Below are 21,152 nucleotides of genomic sequence, written 5' to 3' on the forward strand. Positions count from 1 at the left end.
GATGCACCACTTCAGCATTGCGCAGGAGTTTTTTTTTTTGTCGTAGCGCAGACGGATCTACAAGGACCAACGAACAAAAAATAATTCAGTACAGGTAATCTTGCCCAAATCTGATGCAGTGGACAGAAATTTGGTTTAACACACTAGGATTCCTTTAATACCATATAACTTTGTTGTTATTACTATTATTTGTTTTTTTTTGCACTGTGTAGAAGGGAGACCTTTGGTTTGGCAGGTACGCTACGAGCAGGTTGATGAGTTTCTGTGAAAGCGCCGGCCAACTCGGTTACAGCCTGTGCTGGACAGCGGGTCGAGCCGTCGCTCAAAAGCCTCTTTGTTGGGAACCCAGAGCGTGACTCATCAAATACGAGCATGTGTAAGAGAGAGAGAGAGCGAGAGCTGGAAACAGAGTGCAAGGCGATCATGCCACCCACACAAGTTCCTAGGAGTCAGCGTGTGTGAGTAAAGGATTCTCAGGATTCTGTTTTGCTGAGTCAGTGGATAAGACAAACAACTAAAGGTACTGGACAGATTTTCCTCTCATCTGCTGGGGGTAGGTTTGGGTGCGGTGTTGGGGGGAACGACTCTTTTTTCCCCACGCTTTGTGTGTCAGAAGGTCTCTGTGGGTTACTCTGTGAGTGTGTGTGTGTGTGTGTGTTGGACTCAAAATGCCAAATGCCAAGTATCCGCCCAGCTGACAGAGAAACAAATGCGTGCTGGTCTTTCCAAACGGTTTCTCACAATAGATGAAAGGTGTTAGCAAGCGACGGTAACCGGGCCAGGCTCGGCTGCAGTGTGGCGCAAAATGGGTTTAAGGGGAGCTCCGAATTCAATGAAGGCTAGTTGTAATATTCCACAAATGACTTTTAAATGCATAAAATTTAGACATTAGTGTGTACATTATAAATAATGGTTGGTAAGAACAGTTAGATCTAATGCCGTAGAAGGTCCAAGACAAGTTAGATTGTGTTCTCACCTACATTACAGCTGCCATAAAATAACGCATACAAATAACGCACACCGTCTGACCAATCAGATTCGAGCATTCAACCGCACTGCGGCGTACTCCAAGTTGTTACGTCATGGTAACGCTTACTACAGATTAATACACGGCCGGGAATTAGCATGCACGTCTGTTCTGTCTCGGCACTGCTTCTCTATTAAACCGTCAATGTTTATACAGTTATATATTAACATATGTGCAATTGAAAACAACTAAAATAAGCGGTCTTAGCTAGACTTGGTTTAGTGTATGAAGTTGATTATTAGCCAATAAAACTAGCTGTAAAGACAAAATTACAGCGAGTAGGAGTTGGAAAAAACATAGCTTTGACATTTTTTTAGAAACGTGTGAAGTTTTTTTTTTGGTGTATTCACGTCGTACACTCCTGGGGAAGAAAAAAAATAAGGGGGGGGGGGTTCCAAAATAATAAGCTTTTAATAGTTTTAACAACAAATCATTAGTCAGGAAATTAGAAAGAATTAAACAGAGGTGAAGTAACTTAGTATGGGAGAGATTCTGATTTCTTCTGATTTTTACGCATTGTGGGTGAACTTGTGGAAAAATTTTATTTAAATTTTTTTTAATGAATTTTTTTTTAAAAACTTTATTTTCATTTTATACACCCAGACATGTGTTCGTTTGAATTGTACACCGTACATTTTAATCATGACGACGATTTTCCCTTCGCGTACCAGAATTCTTACATACATATAAGTGAATTCCCCAGTTTTCTAGCTTTTTTTTATTCCCCCCACAAAAACTGTTCTCAGGAGTGTATTTGTTTAATTCTTTGCTAATTTTCTGACCAATGTTTTGTCCGTTCAAAGATAAAAAAAAAAAAAAAAAAAAAAAAAAAAGTGTACCATTTTGTGAGCGTTACTCTATCTTGGTTTAAAAAAAAAAACAAAAAAAAAATTAGCTTAGCTTCAATAGCTGAAGAAACGCGTTTCCTGCTCGCGCGGGTCCTTTAAGAAAGAGTGAAGTCTCGCGAGAGCCGCGCGTGCGGCCGCCATATTGCGCGACAGTTATTTTGATTCGTATGTGTCGGAAGCGAGGAAAAAAAAGAGAAAAAAAAAAGACGAGAAAAGAAAAGACCGTGGGGGGGGGATAGAGGAGAAAATAAAACAGCGTGAGGATTAAAAGAAGAAGAAGGAGAAAAGTCGTCTAACTGTTTCTTATTTATAAAAGAAACGCAAAATAAAGAAAGGAACGAAATCCCCGAGTGGGTGAAACATTGAGCGGGCGGCTGACGGATGGACTCGGTGTCCCCCCCGGACTCTGAAGTAAAGTTACGCCGTCCTCAGCGCACTTAGGCCCGGCTCCGAGTTCCTCCTCCTGCCCGGCCCTGACACTGACACTGAGACGGAGAGAAGAAGCCTGGTTCTCGGGCGGTTCTGGTGTGGAAGGCGGCCCGGGGAGCGGCGGCGGACACGGACACGGTAAAAAAAAAACAAACAAAAAAAAAAACAACCCCAAATAAACCCACAACAACCTTCATTGTTAAGATATTTTGTAAAAATATAAACTTTGTTCGAAAGAAAGCGAACTATTTATCAGGCCTAAAAGTAAACTGTCGTTTTTTCCCCCTCCTGTTAGCTTGAAGCTGTGTGCAAAAAAAAAAAAAAAAAAAAAACTTCAGCTGGAAAAAAAGTTTTCCACATGACGGATTTATAGCAAACCACAGCTCTGTAGCTCGTCTGGAAAAGTCTGGAATGTTTATAAATGTGTGTTTAAACGTTATTTCATTTTATTTATTTATTTTTTAGTTTAAATGCAGGCTTTTTTGTTTTTGTTTTTGTTTTAAACGTCCGCACTGAGCTTAGCTTTCTGCTAATCTCTCCTGTCTCTACAGCTCGTGCATATGCATGGGGATGTCTGTTTATTTTATTTTAATTACCTAATTTAATGTCAGAATTTAGAGTGTGAAATGATATTTATATATGATTATATAATAGATTACAGGACGTTTTGTTATTAGTTTGTTATTATGGAAGTGTTTGGGGTTCATCTCGGTCTGTCATGTCACATTCTACACTTGTGAAGTCCTCATGTTGTGGTGTCATGTCATGAAGAAGAAGAATAAGAAGATCATTAATAATAGTAATAATAATAAGCTTTATAGGTAGTTGGGTAAAAATACTGTGCAAGCAATAGTAAAATAAAAATAAATAAAAAAAAGTTTTCATACAGAAAGTTCCAGAAAGCGTTTACAGCTGCAGCAAATGAATTTCTACTCTTCACTTTAACTCCTAGTCTCTGTGGCATTTTATTATTAGTTTTATGTCTTTTTATTACTTGTAAAATATTTTTAAAACGTACCGTGCACGATGCAATTTCTAAAGCGCTTAAAAATGGAACAATCATGAGGAGAAATAATTGTCGTATTCGTTCGTGATGCGTGTTTAAAAAAAAAAAAAAAAATTAACAATAATAATTTGATTACCTTTTTACTTTTCGAATCGGCAGCAAATGTGGTGTGGTATGTTTTATTGATTATTGTAATAATAATAATAATAATAATAATAGAAACGAAGCAGAATTGCAGTCTAATCTTACGGCTCTGGTTTGTTGCTCGCTCCGCCCCTTTTCACGATGTCATCGCCGGTCGGTTTACGGATGCAGCTGCACGCTCCGTGTATAACGTTCTGGAAGTTAAACTCCACACGAGACGTGAGAAGTTAGCGGTTATACGTCGTCACGCTCGTGTCTTTTCTGGCTTCGCGCCGTCCGTATTGACGAGACATCCGGCGTAGGAGCAGCGGTGCAGGCTCTTAACGTCCCAGGATGCATTGCAGCTCTATGACGCAGAGGCTTGACGATCTAGGAGTCGGAGACGAGAAGCCGCAAGACGAGGAGAGAGAGCTGAGGCTAAAGCGGCACTAAAGCGCCGCCGCAGCGCCGTCTTTAATTAGAGATGAGACGAAGGCGAAAACAAGCTGTCGGAGCGGCATTGTGGGTAACGTAGTTAAACAACGCGAACCGAACAGGACGTGCTTGAAGGTCGTCGAAGATCACGTGGATTTTATTTGGATGTTTAATGATCAAGGGTCACGACATCTACGCTGTATTCCCGGAAACGTGTTTCCGGACAGAATCGACCGGGATATCGATGTTTTATTGTCGAGTCATGCCGGGTTTTCCCAGAGCACTGAGATACGGCCGTACCGCGGCGTTTGCTGGATAATAAAGGGTAATAAAGCGTCCCGTTACGTAGCTCGAGTGATACGAGCCAGGTTTACGTGACGTCTCGTTCGACCGCACTATATGTATTTTTATTTACTTTGCTTTGATTTTCCACGTAGGAAGGTAAAACTCGGGCTCACTACGGATGTCCTTGTTTGTATTTCGGTTTCGTTTGCCGAGGTGACGCGTACGCCGTCTCTCCTCGCGGTCCGTGACATTTAATTAAGCAAAGAGTTGACCTCTCGGTTAATTAAGAGAAGCTTGCAGTGATGAATAAGATGTTAATCCCAAGAGCGAGCTGTTCTGCACGGCGCCGATTAAAGTGGGACGTGCGTGTAGAATTTGACGTCAGCGCGGTGTTAATAAGCACGTGTGAGTGTGTGTGTGTGTGAGGTTTTTGAGGCGAGTGTAAGGCCTTTTGTCGGATGTGTTTCCTAAATGATGTTTTGATTCCCTTGTAATTATCTTAAAATTTCCCTGAAGTGAGCAGCGACTTGGGCAAAGCTTTACTACCTAACCGATTCTCCGTACAGACGTCCTCGGCGAGCAACGTAGCGACAGACGTCCGTTCATTTTCCACATATACACACACACACACACGAGCCGTGATTTACCGGACAGTGGCGAGCAACGGCGTGACTGTCGTTTAAAAGAAAAACAACCTAACAATTTTGTATATTTCCCCAATTCTGCGCAGATTAGGTACGACCGTAAAGCGACGGATCGAAACGACTATGTCGAGGGACTCCTCCGACCGATCCTACGGCGTGATGGCCGAACGCAGCGGGCTGGCGAGAAAGGGATCCGTGTTTATTACGGGTGGCAACGAAGGCTGTCGCGCGAGTGTTGATTACTGAACTCGGACACGTGTGCGTGCAGCGTTGAGTCTCAGCTGGTTGATCAATACTATATCAGTAATTAATATATCCATTTTCTTTAAAAACCCTACTACTTTCTAAAACAACATTCTTATAAACTGAAGATACGCACTGGAAGATACGCTCGAGTCTCATTTATAATCAAAATCAACCCTAATGAAAAAAAAACCATCGTCTAAATAAAACGCTCGTATGCGCGAGATGCCCTGATCTGGAGGAGGGTTTTATTTTTAATGACTGTGATGACTGGTGGCATTTAAACCTTTTTATTTACATCCTGCTCCCAATTTTTGGCTTCAGAGTTAAACAGTAACGCAGGTGAGCGTTAGAGAAAGCCTGTGAATTAGATCGTGATTTAGACGTTCAGTTATTTATGTTTTTATTTATGTTTTAACTCTGTCTGGGGATCTATTTAACTCCGCCACTCTCTCGCGCTGTCGCTGTCTCGCACTGCCACGCTGTCGCGCTCTCACGCTGTCGCTCTCTTACGCCGTCACGCTGCTAGTCTCTCACGCTGCCGCGCTGTCGCTCTCGCTCACGCTGTCGCGTGCTCACGCTGTCGCTCTCTCACACTGTCACACTCTTACGTGGTCATGCCGTCACTCTCTTACACGGTCACTCTCTTACACGGTCACTCTCTTACACGGTCACTCTCTTACACGGTCACTCTCTCACACGGTCACTCTCTCACACGGTCACTCTCTCACACGGTCACTCTCTTACACGGTCACGCTGCCACTCTCTCACACTGTCACTCTCTTACACAGTCACGCTGCCACTCTCTCACACGGTCATGCCGTCTCTCTCACAACATTGCTCTCCTACGCCGTCGCCCTCTCACGGCGTCACACTCACAGTCACACTGTCATTCTCTTACACGGTCACTCTGTCGCTCTTACGCTGCCACGCTGCCACTCTCTCGTGCTGTCGCTGTCTCTCTCTTACACGCTGTCTGGTTTTCTGTTTAACTCTGTCATGCTGTACCTCACTCTCTCACACTCACTCTGTCGCTCTCTCGCTCTCACAATATTGCTTTGTCGCTCTCCCACTGTCGCTCTCATACGATGTCGCTTTGTTGTTTTCGCTCTCTCCCTCTGTCGTTCTCTCCCTCTGTCGTTCTCTCCCTCTGTCGCTGTCTCACAATGTCGCTTTGTCACTCTCGCTCTCACAATGTCGCTTTGTCACTCTCTCACACTCTCGCTCTCTCACACTCTCGCTCTCTCACACTCTCGCTCTCTCACACTCGCTCTCTCACTCTCGCACTCGCTCTCTCGCTCTCACACTCGCTCTCTCACACTCGCGCTCTCACTCTCACACTCGCTCTCTCGCTCTCACACTCGCGCTCTCACACTCGCTCTCTCGCTCTCTCACACTCACTCTCTCGCTCTCTCACACTCACTCTCTCGCTCTCTCACACTCACTCTCTCACACTCGCTCTCGCGCACTCTCGCTCTCACACTCGCTCTCGCGCACTCTCGCTCTCACACTCGCTCTCGCGCACTCTCGCTCTCACACTCGCTCTCGCGCACTCTCGTTCTCACACTCGCTCTCGCGCACTCTCGTTCTCACACTCGCTCTCGCGCACTCTCGTTCTCACACTCGCTCTCGCGCACTCTCGCTCTCACACTCGCTCTCGCGCACTCTCGCTCTCACACTCGCTCTCGCGCACTCTCGCTCTCACACTCGCTCTCGCGCACTCTCGCTCTCACACTCGCTCTCGCGCACTCTCGCTCTCACACTCGCTCTCGCGCACTCTCGCTCTCACACTCGCTCTCGCGCACTCTCGCTCTCACACTCGCTCTCGCGCACTCTCGCTCTCACACTCGCTCTCGCGCACTCTCGCTCTCACACTCGCTCTCGCGCACTCTCGCTCTCACACTCGCTCTCGCGCACTCTCGCTCTCACACTCGCTCTCGCGCACTCTCGCTCTCACACTCGCTCTCGCGCACTCTCGCTCTCACACTCGCTCTCGCGCACTCTCGCTCTCACACTCGCTCTCGCGCACTCTCGCTCTCACACTCGCTCTCACACTTGCTCTCTCACTCTCTCATGCTCTCGCTCTCTCACGTTTGCTCCACACGCTCTCATGCTCTCGCTCTCTCACGTTTGCTCCACACGCTCTCTCTCGCTCTCTCCCACTCGTTCTCTCCCACTCGTTCTCTCCCACTCTCGCACGCGCTCTCTCGCACGCGTTCTCTCGCTCCCTCGCACGCGCTCTCTCGCTCCCTCGCACGCGCTCTCTCGCTCCCTCGCACGCGCTCTCTCGCTCCCTCGCACGCGCTCTCTCGCTCCCTCGCACGCGCTCTCTCGCTCCCTCGCACGCGCTCTCTCGCTCACTCGCACGCGCTCTCTCACACTCGCACGCACTCTCACACGCGCTCTCTGGCGCTCTCACACGTGCTCTCTGGAGCTCTCACACGCGCGCTCTCCCGCTCTCTCCCGCTGTCGCGCTCTCGCTCTCTCCCGCTGTCGCGCTCTCGCTCTCTCCCGCTGTCGCGCTCTCGCTCTCTCCCGCTGTCGCGCTCTCGCTCTCTCCCGCTGTCGCGCTCTCGCTCTCTCCCGCTGTCGCGCTCTCGCTCTGATGCTCTCTCGCTCTCGCTCTGATGCTCTCTCACTCACAGTTGCTCTGTTGCGCTCGAACAATGTCGCTTTTTCACTCTCACGCTGTCGCTTTGTTGCTTTCGCTCTGTCGCTGTCGCATGGTGCGTCCACCGTAGTCCATGTGAATGAGCTGTTACCATAGAAAAGATAAAGTATCAGAAAGAGCACGTTAATATAAACCGGTGATTTGCAGCTGTCAGAAGCTGCCGTTATAGAAAACGAATCAACACCTTCTGACCAATCAGGTTTGAGAACTCAGTGCTGTGGAATAAGCCTTTGTACCTCTCGCGCTGACGTGGCGATGGAGGTTTAGCGTGTTTGCGCTCTTTCTCTGGTCGCTCCAGCCCTACTGAATCGTGCCGAGTTTACCAAACGGTACGAGGTGAGTTCTTGTTAGCTTTTAGGAGCGTAGCTGCACGTCTGTGTGAAGGTACATCATGTTCACACACGCGCACACTTTTCCTTCCCTTCCTGCGTTACTTTTACCAGGAGAGAGTGAGTCGCAGAAGAATATTAGGGTTAATAAGTGCTGCGCGCGGGGCGGTGGGGATCCTGACAGACTTGTTTTGAGGTTTGTGTGTTCTGCAGCGCGAGCTTCGGCGTGCCTCTTGAAATCTGTTTCCCCCTCATCAACCGCTCGCTCGTTAAATCCTTCAGACCAACACTTCCCTATATCTGTCTGTCAGAGCGGTCTGCTTCTGTCGCGCCGCTGCTTATTTTTCCATTCGTGGTGTTTCTGATGCCCCTGCCAGAGTCTCTCAACATGGCTGACTCTGTCTGCCTCGCGCTCTGTCTGTCTCTCTGTCTGTCTGTCTGTCTCTCTCTCTCCCTCTCTCTCTGTTTGTCTGTCTGTCTCTCTCTCTCCCCCTCTCTGTCTGTCTGTCTCTCTCTCTCGCTCTCTCTCTCTCGCTCAACCTCTGTCTCTGTCCCCGTCCCTCTCTTTCTCGCTGTCTGTCTCTCTCTCTCTCTCTCTCTCTCTCTCTCTCTCTCTCTCTCCCAACCTCTGTCTCTGTCCCTGTTCCTCTCTTTCTCGCTGTCTGTCTCTCTCTCTCTCTCTCTCTCTCTCTCTCTCTCTCTCTCCCAACCTCTGTCTCTGTCCCTGTTCCTCTCTTTCTCGCTGTCTGTCTCTCTCTCTCTCTCTCTCTCTCTCTCTCTCTCTCTCTCTCTCTCTCTCTCCCAACCTCTGTCTCTGTCCCTGTCCCTCTCTTTCTCGCTGTCTGTCTCTCTCTCTCTCTCTCTCTCTCTCTCTCTCTCTCTCTCTCTCCCAACCTCTGTCTCTGTCCCTGTTCCTCTCTTTCTCGCTGTCTGTCTCTCTCTCTCCCCCTCCCCCCTGTCTGTCTGTCCCCGTCCCTCTCTTTCTCGCTGTCTCTCTCTCTCTCTCTCTCTCTCTCTCTCTCTCTCTCTCTCTGTCCGTCTGTCTGTCTCAGCTGGGTTTTATGTTATCTGTTGGTGTATCTGTCACTGCCTCAGCAGTGTGGAGGAAGCACACCTGATCTGTAGATAAGAAACACGTTGTGGGAATACCAGAGCAGCGTCTCCTCCCGTCTAAAGTGGCACTCGTCAGAGGGGTTCGACCGAGACGTGGCACCGTGTCGCGCAGAAGCTCTGGTGCTAAGAATCCCTCAGTGCTTTGGGCTTCTGGTTTTGCAGAAGTTTAATATTAAGAGCATCTTCACACATGAACGTGCGTCGTGTTTTCGAGTGTTTCAATTTGCGGTCAGTTGAACCTGTACGAAGAGCGTTATCCGTTTTATAACCCCCACCCCCCCCCACCCACCCACCCCCCACTTTGCCTTAATCAGGGCCGATGATATAATACTGACCTCGCAGGGTGTTAACAGCACGGCGCCTGGGTTCTGACTCTCAGCACTTTTTTTCTGTCAAACTCGCCGAAACAACTTTACGGAAAGCGTCTCCAGTGTCAGAGGCAAAGCTATAAAGGGGTCATGGCATGGGTTGTGTGTTTTTTTTTTTTTTTTTTTTTTTTTTTTTTTCTCCTTTCCCTCACACCTCTCTTTCTCACAAACCTTCCCCGAGGTGTAATTATAATATTAGTAAAGTTTTTTTTTGCGGTGTTCCTTTACCTTTCAGACTTAAGTGTAACCGCCCACTGCTACGATTGGCTAACATCTTTACCCTACGAGTTAATTACCAGCGCCCCCTGCTCCAAACATAACTGCGTTTCTGTGGAAAGTTTATTGATAAATTGGGGTGTGTGTGTGTGTGTGTTGCGCTCTGGGCTCGGTTCAGCCACATTTGATGTTAAAGTGTGCAGAGGATCGAGTTCCTCTTTTGTTGATGCGCGTGCATGTGTGGTTCTCCTCTGTCTGGCAACAACAGTGTCATTATAACGCCTCGTTTTGCCCGAGGATGAAGTGTGTGTGTGTGTGTGTGTGTGTGTGTGTGTGTGTGTGTGTGTGTGTGTGTGTGGATTTTATTTATTAAAGAACAGAGGGAGAGAGAGAGACGGAGAGGAAGAGAGAGGGATGGAGAGAGAGAGAGAGGGACTGAGAGAGACGGAGAGGGAGAGACTGAGGGACGGGGAGAGAGAGAGAGAGACTGAGGTACTGAGAGAGAGAGAGACTGAGAGGGAGAAACTGTGGGATGGGGAGAGAGAGAGACTGAGGTACTGAGAGAGAGAGATGGAGAGGGAGAGACTGGGACAGGGAGAGCGAGAGAGAGACTGAGGGACTGAGAGAGTGCGAGACGGAGAGGGAGAAACTGGGACGGGGAGGGAGAGGGAGACTGAGGTACTGAGAGAGAGAGAGAGAGAGAGAGACGGAGAGGGAGAGACTGGGACAGGGAGAACGAGAGAGAGACTGAGGGACTGAGAGAGAGACGGAGAGAGAGAAACTGTGGGACAGGGAAAGAGAGGGAGACTGAGGTACGGAGAGGGAGAGACTGAGGGACTGAGAGAGACTGAGGGACTGAGAGAGAGAGAGACGGAGAGAGAGACTGAGGGACAGAGACGGAGAGAGAGAGAGAGACGGAGAGAGAGACTGAGGGACTGAGAGAGAGAGAGAGATGGAGAGGGAGAGACTGAGGGACGGGGAGAGAGAGAGAGAGACTGAGGGACTGAGAGAGAGAGACGGAGAGGGAGAGACTGAGGGACGGAGAGGGAGGGAGGGAGAGAGAGATGGAGAGGTAGGGAGAGAGAGAGAGAGATGGAGAGGGAGGGAGAGACTGAGGGACGGAGAGGGAGGGAGGGAGAGAGAGATGGAGAGGTAGGGAGAGAGAGAGAGAGAGAGAGATGGAGAGGGAGGGAGAGACTGAGGGACGGGGAGAGAGAGAGAGAGACTGAGGGACTGAGAGCGAGAGAGAGATGGAGAGGGAGGGAGAGACTGAGGGACGGGGAGAGAGAGAGAGAGACTGAGGGACTGAGAGCGAGAGAGAGACGGAGAGGGAGAGACTGAGGGACGGAGAGGGAGGGAGGGAGAGAGAGAGATGGAGAGGTAGGGAGAGAGAGAGAGAGAGATGGAGAGGGAGGGAGAGACTGAGGGACGGGGAGAGAGAGAGAGAGAGAGAGATGGAGAGGTTGGGGAGAGAGAGAGAGTGAGAGGGAGGGAGGGAGGGAGAGACTGAGGGACGGAGAGAGAGAGAGAGAGACGGAGATGGAGAGACAGAGAGGCCCAGGGCCGTACCTGTCACATTCTCCGTTGTACTCTTGTCTTCACCTTGAGTTTAAAAAAAGCAAGGGGGAATATCCCGTTTGTCTGCGGACTCGGGACGAGTGAATGCAGGTGAAGCTGCAGCTGGATGTTTGTGCAGTCGCCTGCTCCAGGTTTCATCCCTTCCACTGGCTGCTTAAAGAAAAAGCTCTGAGTACTAAACGGAGATGTGTCGTGCGTCATAAGTGTGATTTAGACAACGAGCCACCAGTTTAGAAATCACACACACACCCAGCGTGGTATTTTCAGTGCAACTGGCAACCATTTCAGCAGCAGACTGAATCCGCGCCGTTTATAGTCTGGTAAACGGCGCAATCCCGCAGACACTCGGAGTTCACCCCGTTCCTCTTCCTTTGGAGACGTTCCTCTGGAAGCGGCACGCGGGCGGCGAGGACAGAAATATCACGCCACGATACTTTAACGCTGTCACGGTGTTTAATTTAGCTAACACACCGTCGGGAATCCGTGGCGGGGGCTAAAGAAATGATTTAAGGTGCATAAATGGACACCTGCACGTTCCCAGGTCACCAGCGTAGGAGTAATGGAAGCACTCGAGAACAGAGAGTTCAGCTTAGTGTCTTCCAGTTTTAAGAATAATCCCAATAAATAAGAGCTCACGGTTCATGAAAAGTCACTCGTTTATTTTTCCTCCTGGAGTTATTCTGTCGGTTTACGTGAGTGTGCGAGCGAGGAGTGCGAGCGAGTGTGCGAGCGAGTGCGCGAGTACTGTTGTGTTGCTGATTCGACAGTGTCATTGAATCAGAAGAGTTCAGCAGCACGCTGGCTCTGTCCATCCGTCCATCCTCTCTACTGCAATCCTGTCATCTCTCTCTCTTTCTCTCTCTCTCTGTATCTCTCCTCCTGTATCTCTTGTGCTCTCTCCCTTTTCTCTCTCTCTCTCTCGCTCTGTCTGTCTGTCTCTCTCGCTCTTTCTCTCTCACCCTGTCTCTCCCTATCTGTCGTCTCTCTCCTTCTGTGTCTCTCTCTCTCTCACCCTGTCTCTCTCTCTCTTTCCTTCTGTGTCTCTTGCTCTCTCTCCTCCTCTCGCTCTCTTTCACCGTCTCTGTCTTTCTTTGTCTTGCTTTTTAAATTTTTTTTATCCTTTTTTTTAATCTCAATTTTTTTCTTTCTTTCTGTACGACTTTCTCTTTGTCTCTCCAGCTCTCTTTCCATCTGTCAGTCTCTCGCTCTTCGTGTCTATTTTTGCTCTTTGTGTGTGTGTGTGTGTGTGTGTGTGTGTGTGTGTGTGTGTTGGACTGTGCTGAGATGTGCATTTTGAGCACTACCTCCCGAGCCTCGGGCTAGAAAACAAGCCATATTTTCCCATCAAACGGGGGACGGGCCGAACTGACACACCAGCTTCTCCCTCGAAATCGCTCTTCCTCCCTCTCTCTCTCTCTCTCTCTCTCTCTCTCTCTCTCTCTCTCTCTCTCTCTCTCTCTCTCTTTTTCCAAAACACATTGCACAACAGCGCTGCGAACGTACACAATAGCTAATCCATCGGAAAGCTCCTCCAGCGTTTCCAGCTTAAGAACCGAAATCAGATAAGCCTTTTTTTTTTTTTTTTCCTCTCTCTTGAGTTTCTCCTTTAATCTCAGAGGCGTTTTAGCGGAGGAGAGAACGGTGCGGGCGTCTGGCAGCGCTGCCGAGCGTCTCCCCGCCAGAGCCCCGCGTTTTCGCTCATGCCGTCGGTTCCATCGGAGCGAGATTTTAGAGGTACACTTGTGTCTTCCACGGTTCAGCATGATCGCGGCCTTCCTCAGCGGGAACGCGCTGGCCCGATCTCGCACACGCCGCCAACCTGTCAGCGCGCACACACACCCACACACGCACACACCGCGTCTGTAAAAATGCAGACAAGCAAGCTCATGTCTAACGCTACTGATGAACCCGTACGCCCTCGTACAGGATCTTTAAGAAGACATGAGGGATGACTTTGTTCTCGGTGTTAAATATAGAAATCGAGCATTTATGCTTTTCCTGCACAGACCGAACTTTCGCAGTGCAATATCGCCGCGAATCATTTCGGGTATCGTAAAGCCGTTCGGTTTGAATTGCGCACGTCCGAAGGTTTTTATAAACCCGTTGCTACGGCGATACCGTAGACTCTCTGCCTTTGCGGTCACCGAATTGAATTTCACCGAAGGGGAAAGGACGGTTCCCGTAGAGGTTATTTTTTTCACCACCACGTCCGATCGGTCAGACCGGATGAACCAGGCGTCAGATTGGATCTCGTTCTGAAATTGCTGCTTATGGGGAAAAGTCCCGTCAGTCGTCTGCTGCAACAGAGTTTACACAGAGTCTGGGTGTAGTTATTAAACTCGCCGTGAGCGGCGGCGGCGGTGGTGGTGTTGTAATCTTGGAAATTCAGCTTTCTTACAGACTCCTAAGAACACCAGTCACTTATGGCGTCGGTGTATTTCTCCGTTTCTCAATCGCTTACTCTCTCCTTCCTCTTCCTGTGAAACGCCCGCCCGGTCTGTTCTGACGTCTACAGGGTCGAAAAGCCTCAGGAAGTCGTAAACGGTCCGGATCTTATGAAATTAAAACACGTTCAGGGTGTGATCAGGGTTCCTACTGTCGACATGTCTCTCACACACACACACACACACACACACACACACACAGAGAGAGAGAGAGAGAGAGTTATGTTGAAATTTTAAAGCGGTTGGAGAGTGTGAACGTGTTACCACCAAATTCTCCACACGCACACGGAGTCGAACATCATAGGAACCGGAGACCGTGCAGAACTCTGTTGCGTAGCCCCGTGATCTAACGAAGACGAGGAGCGCGCGCTGTGTCGCCGCAGCACAGAGGCGCGGGACGGTTACGCGTAGGGATCGCCCAAACGAAAACCGGCGCGACGGTTAACACACGGGTGACACAAGCGAGATATCTTCTCACGCGAGCGGAAACGAGCACTCGCACCTGCTCTCGAAAGCGATCCTGTGGCGTGCCGCTGCTCTCGGGCGTTTGTCGGTTTGGAGTTGGGAGTGCAGCCGGCGGGAACGCATCGGTGTGTTTTGACTCCGGCGCCGTGTGTGGTTTGGCACGTGGCCGTCCAGAGGATCCGCCGCACCTGCCTGTGCCAGTCTGACTCGTGCCGGTCTCGCCGGCTCTTTTATTAATCCATGCCCGTCTCTGCCCATGGAGTGGAGAGGAGCGACGCCGCGGTGGTGGGCGTGGCCAACGTCCCGTACCCGAGCCAGACTAACTGCGCCGCTAACGTCCGCGAGGTCCGATTGGTGGCTTCGTTTAAGGATTGATTTCAGCTCTGTCTGACCTCTCTTTGTTTGAGTGCTCTATGTGCAAAACGCACGTTTAGTGTAAAATCCTGAAACTCTTTTTGTCCCCGCCCCCCTGAGTCTGGGGGCGTTTGGCTCCGTGCCTCCATGGCATGCTATACCGAGTGCTTCTCTTTCCCTGTTGCTAAGAGACGCGTGTTAAGTGAACGTTTCACACAGAAACGGCACGGGCTGCTTTTCCACCAATGGCCGCGCTCCTCCGCAGCGCCGTCACGTGACTTGGCTGCCATTTGTCTTTTGCTTGGCCTCAAGGTGGGGAGTAATACTCCTAGCAGCTGCTGCAAGCATTTCCGCTACAGCTCGCTCTCGCTCTCACACTCTCTCTCTCTCTCTTTCACACACACACACACACTCTTCCTTCCTAACCCAAAGGCTTTGTGCGTGCTTTAATTCATGATTTAACTTGCATTTATTGGACTATCATTATAAAATCCACATGCACGAGGAGATTTGTCTAGCCGTCTGAGTCCTGGAATAAAGCCGCGTGTAGTTTCAGCTCGGCTTTACACGGGGTGTGTGTGGATTTGTTGAGCTTAAAACTATCGTTCTGTCAAGTCCGATACGTAGACGCTTTGCCCCGCGTTCACGACATCACGCGACTGTCGGTTTTCACCGAGCCGCCATTTCAGACGGCGGTTTCATAAATTCCCAAGCAAATTTATGACCCCGCGACGCCACGGACCCGAAACGATCGCCTCGGACCGTGGCCAAGTCTTGTGCGGCCAGTTTAGTTCCTACCTGCGGATAATCAAAGCCCTTACTGTGTCTCGAGACGTCACGAAGAAAGATCACGCTTGGACGGGGAAGTAGCGGAGATCGTCGGTGCCTCGCTTTGCCGATTCGCCAACGAAGTCGAGCACGAGGCTGCCAAAAACCTGTATAAACCAATTCTTGCTGGTTTTGTGGCTCGACTGCCAAACTATACACATCAGATGTGTTTGGAATGAGGTGAATTTTTCATTTGTGGCCGTCTGGGGGGAGGGGCGCTATCTCGTCGTAATTAACATTTAAACTGTTTGGTGTCGCGTTTCCGTACACTCGCGCGGCTTCAGGGTTTCTGCTCGGACCTGGAAGTGCTCTGGCAGAGGTCGTATCCTTGGCTGCGCGGCCAACAAACACACTCCGGCGTGCCAGTCACGCGGGGAAAGGAATCTGATCGTGGGGCAGATGCAGCGGGAGCCTCGCAGGAGCTCCGAGTCAAGAGTCAGGAACGATCCCAGGAACGGCTGTTTTTGGCCGCTGCGCTCTCTCTCTCTCTCTCTCTCTCTCCTAACATACACCCACCCACATACTCCTGCTTCATACCTCCCATCATTCCTCACCGCGTTCACTCCGTCCCATCGCCCCGCGAGCAGCTTTTACTGGTTTCCAGCTCTCTAATCGGTCTTTACACGGTTGCCCGGCGTGTAACCACATCCAGCGCCCCGCAGCACTGCTGTGGTTCTGCGTCGTATTACACGCTTGCTCCCTTCACGCGAACCCGCCCGCGCGATGACGATAACGGCGCCGTTCATGCATTCATTTACCGCTTATTCTTTCCACCCGACGCGTCCTACGACGCAACCGGGAGTCCCGAACAAGTCAAATAAACGAACGCGCGCGACCGGACACGCCGTGAATCCGTGCGTGAACACGGCGAGGACTCTGAACTCTCGGGAGTCGCGTCAGGCACACGGGCGAGTCGTTTATCCGTTCCTGGGGAAAAAAAACCCGCCGGTGTCTTGATAACCGAGTTTAAATACGTCTCCGAATGTTTATCGTTTAAAATTTTTTTTTAAAAAATACCTCCCCAGCGGAAGATCTTTTCTACAGGCAGCTTTTTGTCGGTGAATCACTCGCTGACTCGGCGCTCTGCCTTTCCTCCGAGCGGCTTTAACCATGCTACTGATGATCCTCCAGCAGGAAGAAAGGCGCGGCGATCCGACCCGGCCCGTTTCGGAGCGCGGCGTAGCCGTCGCTCCGCCGCTAACGTCTAGGTCGGCTTCTCCGCCAGAACCCGTGCTCGCTGTTTTGCTTCAGTCTCCGAAGAGATCTGTGTGTAATTATATTTAATTCGCTTTTGATTAAGACGTTTCCTGTAACTTGTCTTTTTTTTTCTCTTTTTCCGCCACGCAAATCTGCGTCATTCATTATTATTATTATTCTTTTTTTCTTATTTTGATTTCGCGTCTCGGGAGGTGTGGTTCAGGCTTGTCGTCATGGTTACGTTACAACACGGGTTACGTTGTAGCAAGAGTGCGGAAAATGACGCAGAGCCGGTTAAAAATTAAAACGTGTAATAAAACAATAATTTTTAAAAAGTAACGTATTAAAATCCGTTTGGTCTAATCGAGGGTTTTAGGAGGGGGGGGGGGGGGGGTGTTTTCCCCTCTTCTTCTCACAATAAGAATTTCGGGGAATTGCGAAACCTACGTCGGTATCCGTCCACCGTTAGAAGTACACGGATTGAAACTCGAAGCGGGCGTGGCCTAAACCAACCACACCCCTCAGGTGTCTGAATGGCAGCTTGGTGCGTCTGGCAGTTCCTCAAACTTCACTCCAGTTCTCCAGATCTTAAAATTAAAAACTAAAAAAAAAAAAAAAACACACGGCGCCCGACGTCCACGTTAATAAACACGGTTTTACGTTGTTGTCTAACGGCGTTAAAGTCGAACGGTCCTGATGCACACCCCTACTCTCCGCCTCTTCTTCATATCTGCCTTCCTATTGGTTTAGAACGTGTCACGTGTTCATTCACTCGCGAAGACGGACCGACTCGCGCTCATTACTCTTCCACTTAAATGTCTCATGAGACTGCAACCATTATAGAAGGGGGTGGGGGTGGGAAGGAAGTGTGTGTGCGCGTGTGTGTGTGTGTGTGTGCGCAACGAAGCATTTCTGAAAATCTTGCTCAACCAAACGTGCGTGGAATGCCAGAGAATCGTCCCACTTAAGCTGCGCGATGGCTCCAGGCCTTTTTTTTTTTTCTTTCTTTCTTTCCCCTTCTCGTGTTTCGACTCGACGCGGCTCCAGCGGAACGTGTGTCAGAACCAGGAACCGCGCTTCGGGAGCCTTATTCAGGACACGAAACGACACGTCTCGCGTCTTTTGGATTAATCCTGGACTGGTTTCCCCGCACGCAGCAGTTTGAGACGGGTCAGCGCCGCCGGGTCGCCGATCTATCAGTTTCCCGACTCGGGACGGATCTGCGCCGGCCTGTTTCAGCTCGCGACCACGCGCGCGGTACGTCGTGCTGGAAAATGAAACGCCGGGCTACGACCGGCCCTTCTTATGCGTCTTGTATTACGGAGCTGAGAAGATCTCGGCAGTTCTGATCGTCTGGAAGGTTGTTGATTAGTTTTCTGTAACTGTAGTCGCACGTTTATGTCCTAATACGGCGTTGTTTCTATAGTAACCGTGCCCTCGCGGGAACTTGTATCGTGGAAGCTCTGTATCTGTAAAGCTGTACCTCTAAGGTTTCTCTATGACAACAACTGGTTCTATATTAACAAGTGTCGTTTCTGTAGTAACCGCAGCGACCGTCGTTTCTGTAGTAACCGCGGCGACCGTCGTTCCCGTGTCAGGACGTTTTCAGGACAGCGGAGTTCACGCTCCGCTGTGTCAGCTAACAGAACCGGTCACGGTTGTGAGATTGCTGCTGTATAAGAGGAATAAAACACTCGGGGACGTGCCGTCAGAGTCAAATAATCATCTTCTAGGCCGTTAGCGTATCGTCACTGATTATACTCCCATAACCGCACAGCCCCCAGTGTGTTATTCCTCTTATATAAACATCTGAGCGGAGCGTGAACACCGAGATACTTCGCTCCAGAGTTTGAGCCTCTCAGGCAGAGTGCGTGCGTGCGTGCGTGCGTGTGTGTGCGCGTGTGTGTGCGCGTGTGTGTGTGTGCGTGTGTGTGTGTTCCTGCTTGTCCGTGTGCCAGTGTGAGCTGGACCAGAGCCCGTCGTCTCATGCAGTAATATCTTCTTTATGAGCGCTCTGGCAGCTCGGTTGTGCGAGTGCCCTCGTGCTGTTCAGCTTCTCTCTCTCTCTCTCTTTTTTTTCTCTTTCTTTTTTCCCCCTCGGTTGGTAATTCCGCTAACGTGGACCAGATGCATCCTGTTGACTGCGCATTCGGATTTATTTATTTAGCAGCAATGCTGCTGTTTGCAGGACTCCAGTGGAGGGGTGTGTGTGTGTGTGTGTGTGTGTGTGTGTGTGTGTGTGTGTGTGTGAGAGAGAGAGACTTAGAGCAGCTCTGTACGCTTATTAATAGTTACTGTGTAGTGCATTGTTGTGTGTTTACATTTTCATGACTTGCTCTGAGGGTTTTGGAAGAAAGTAACGGAGATCGACTCCAAATCAGCTTCGATGATGATGATGATTTTCTGAGAGTATGGCTTTTAAACGTGCGAGTATATGATATGATGTATGATAAATCCACTTCCGTGTACGTTATAGGAAGTCGCCTGACGCTGTGTGCTGAGCTCAGCAACATCCACACACAGGGTCGGGTAAAGTTCACATCGCTTCAGCCACAGCCGAAAGGGGAGCGGTAGGCGTGTCCTGTAGTGTCTTCCGTCTTCCGCAAGACTTCTACACGGCCCGAGGAGAAACCCAAAAACCACACTTCCAACTTCCTGTTCGGAAAGGAAGTTAACACGACCGATTTGTTTTCGCGTGATCCTCCTCACAACACCGCCGTTGGTCTCTGCGTGCATTAAATGACACGTCGTGCGTGTCATGTGTTTACCGTCACGTTTCACGTCATCGTACGTTTCCTCGCAGTGCTATGAACGGCCGTTCCTGCACCTGCCGCTTTTTTCCCCTCCCCTCTTGTCCGGTTAATAAAAACAAAAAAAGTGGCTTTTCACCCATAATCGAATCGCGAGCTCCGCAATATTCGGAGGAGGAGCCTGCGATTTTTAAAGTGTCAGAGCCCTCGTTCACGTGCGTCGAACGCGAGTAGAGCGAAAAAGGGTCTCGCTTGCGGTCCCGCCAGTCCGAGTCGTTTCCGAGCGTTTTCGTCCGCGACGACCACGAGAAGCTCTGCGAAATCCTGTACGGACCGTCTGAGTGTTTCACAGCGCTGACACTGGAGACTCCTTCACAGGCCAGTCCGCTGTAGAAGTCGTGGCGCTCGGGCTGTTGCTATAGAAACGATAACACGAGTGCCGATGTAGAAAATGAATCAACAGCAGTACTAGGCTTATTTGTGCTGTTGTGAATTAGAAGAGTGTGTGTGTGTGTGCGTTCGTTCCTGCGTGTCTCGGTCACGTCCGGCGTGTCCCTGTGACGGAGGCTTCGCCGTAAAAGCGTTTACAGGCTGCTCGGGAGCTCGTTTTACGCCACTCTCCTCAGCAGACGCTCTGAAGTCCAGCCAGCCGTCTCTCCGACACACCACGGTGGCTTTATTTGCGGTCGGAGAGGTACTGTGCCTCAGACGAGTCGCCTCGCCCTCGTCACGGCGTTAAGGACCTGTTAGCGTTGCACTTAATGGTTGCTAATTCCTTCCAATTTATGCTAGCATTTTGTTTTTTGCTTTAAAAAAAAAAAAAAACCTCTAATCCGATTGACGTGAAAGTAGATCTCCGTATTTTTGCTGCGGTGACCGCAGACGTGACCGCAAACGTGACCTCATCTAAATTTAGCTCTTTTCTTCAAAGACAAAACGCTTTGATTCGTATGTATACGTCTCAAAGACACACCCACTCCAGAGCATTTCATCCCCATCTTTATGCATCACGTCTGAAGTGTATAGCGGACTAGCCGTTTAATCGCGCCCGCTCTACAGACGCGGAGGCTTTGGTGAATGTGCGATTTAAAAAATAAACAAAAAAAAGCTGAAAGTATGGAGGTTGTTTTTCTGTGTTATTTACACGGTTGTTATCCCCATGAAAACGCTCCTCTGGTGGCCCTGCCAGAAAATTCCAGCCTGTCAAGAACTCGATGAACAGGCTGTGTGCGCATGCTGTTTGCCAAATAAGTTTTCACACAGTCAGCACGATCAGGCCGAATCCTGCGCAGCTGCCTGAGAGCCCTCGCTCTGTAAATCAGGTTTTTTTAATAAGCAGATGGTAAACACGCTGCAGAGAAGCCAATCCGCTAAGCAGGAGTTAACTCTTAGTCTGGTGTATACTCTGACTCCCTGAATCGCTCCTCGATACACGGACTCCCTGAATCGCTCCTCGATACACTGAATCGCTCCATACACGGACTCCCTGAATCGCTCCATACACAGACTCCCTGAATCGCTCCATACACTGAATCGCTCGATACACAGACTCCCTGAATCGCTCCATACACTGAATCGCTCCATACACAGACTCCCTGAATCGCTCCATACACTGAATCGCTCGATACACGGACTCCCTGAATCGCTCCATACACTGAATCGCTCGATACACGGACTCCCTGAATCGCTCCATACACTGAATCGCTCCATACACGGACTCGCTCGATACCCCGACTCCCTGAATCGCTCCATACACTGAATCGCTCGATACCCCGACTCCCTGAATCGCTCCATACACT

General features: G+C 49.8%; 1 protein-coding gene across 5 annotated transcripts in view; it reads left to right on the forward strand.

The window, feature by feature from the left end:
* The first annotated feature begins 2,302 nt into the window (after positions 1-2,302).
* Positions 2,303-21,152, forward strand: part of tab2 (TGF-beta activated kinase 1 (MAP3K7) binding protein 2) — a 35,357-nt gene continuing 16,507 nt past the window's right edge. For 3 of the 5 annotated variants that reach the window (XM_053686295.1, XM_053686318.1, XM_053686296.1), the window contains exon 1: positions 2,303-2,442. The gene's annotated coding sequence lies outside the window, so the exon portion shown is untranslated. Of the gene's footprint in view, positions 2,443-15,303; positions 17,861-21,152 lie in introns of those variants that run through there. The other 2 variants (XM_053686298.1, XM_053686311.1) reach the window with 1 other exon arrangement.

This window comes from Ictalurus punctatus, chromosome 2 (assembly GCF_001660625.3).
Source record: "Ictalurus punctatus breed USDA103 chromosome 2, Coco_2.0, whole genome shotgun sequence".
Lineage (NCBI taxonomy): Eukaryota > Metazoa > Chordata > Actinopteri > Siluriformes > Ictaluridae > Ictalurus > Ictalurus punctatus.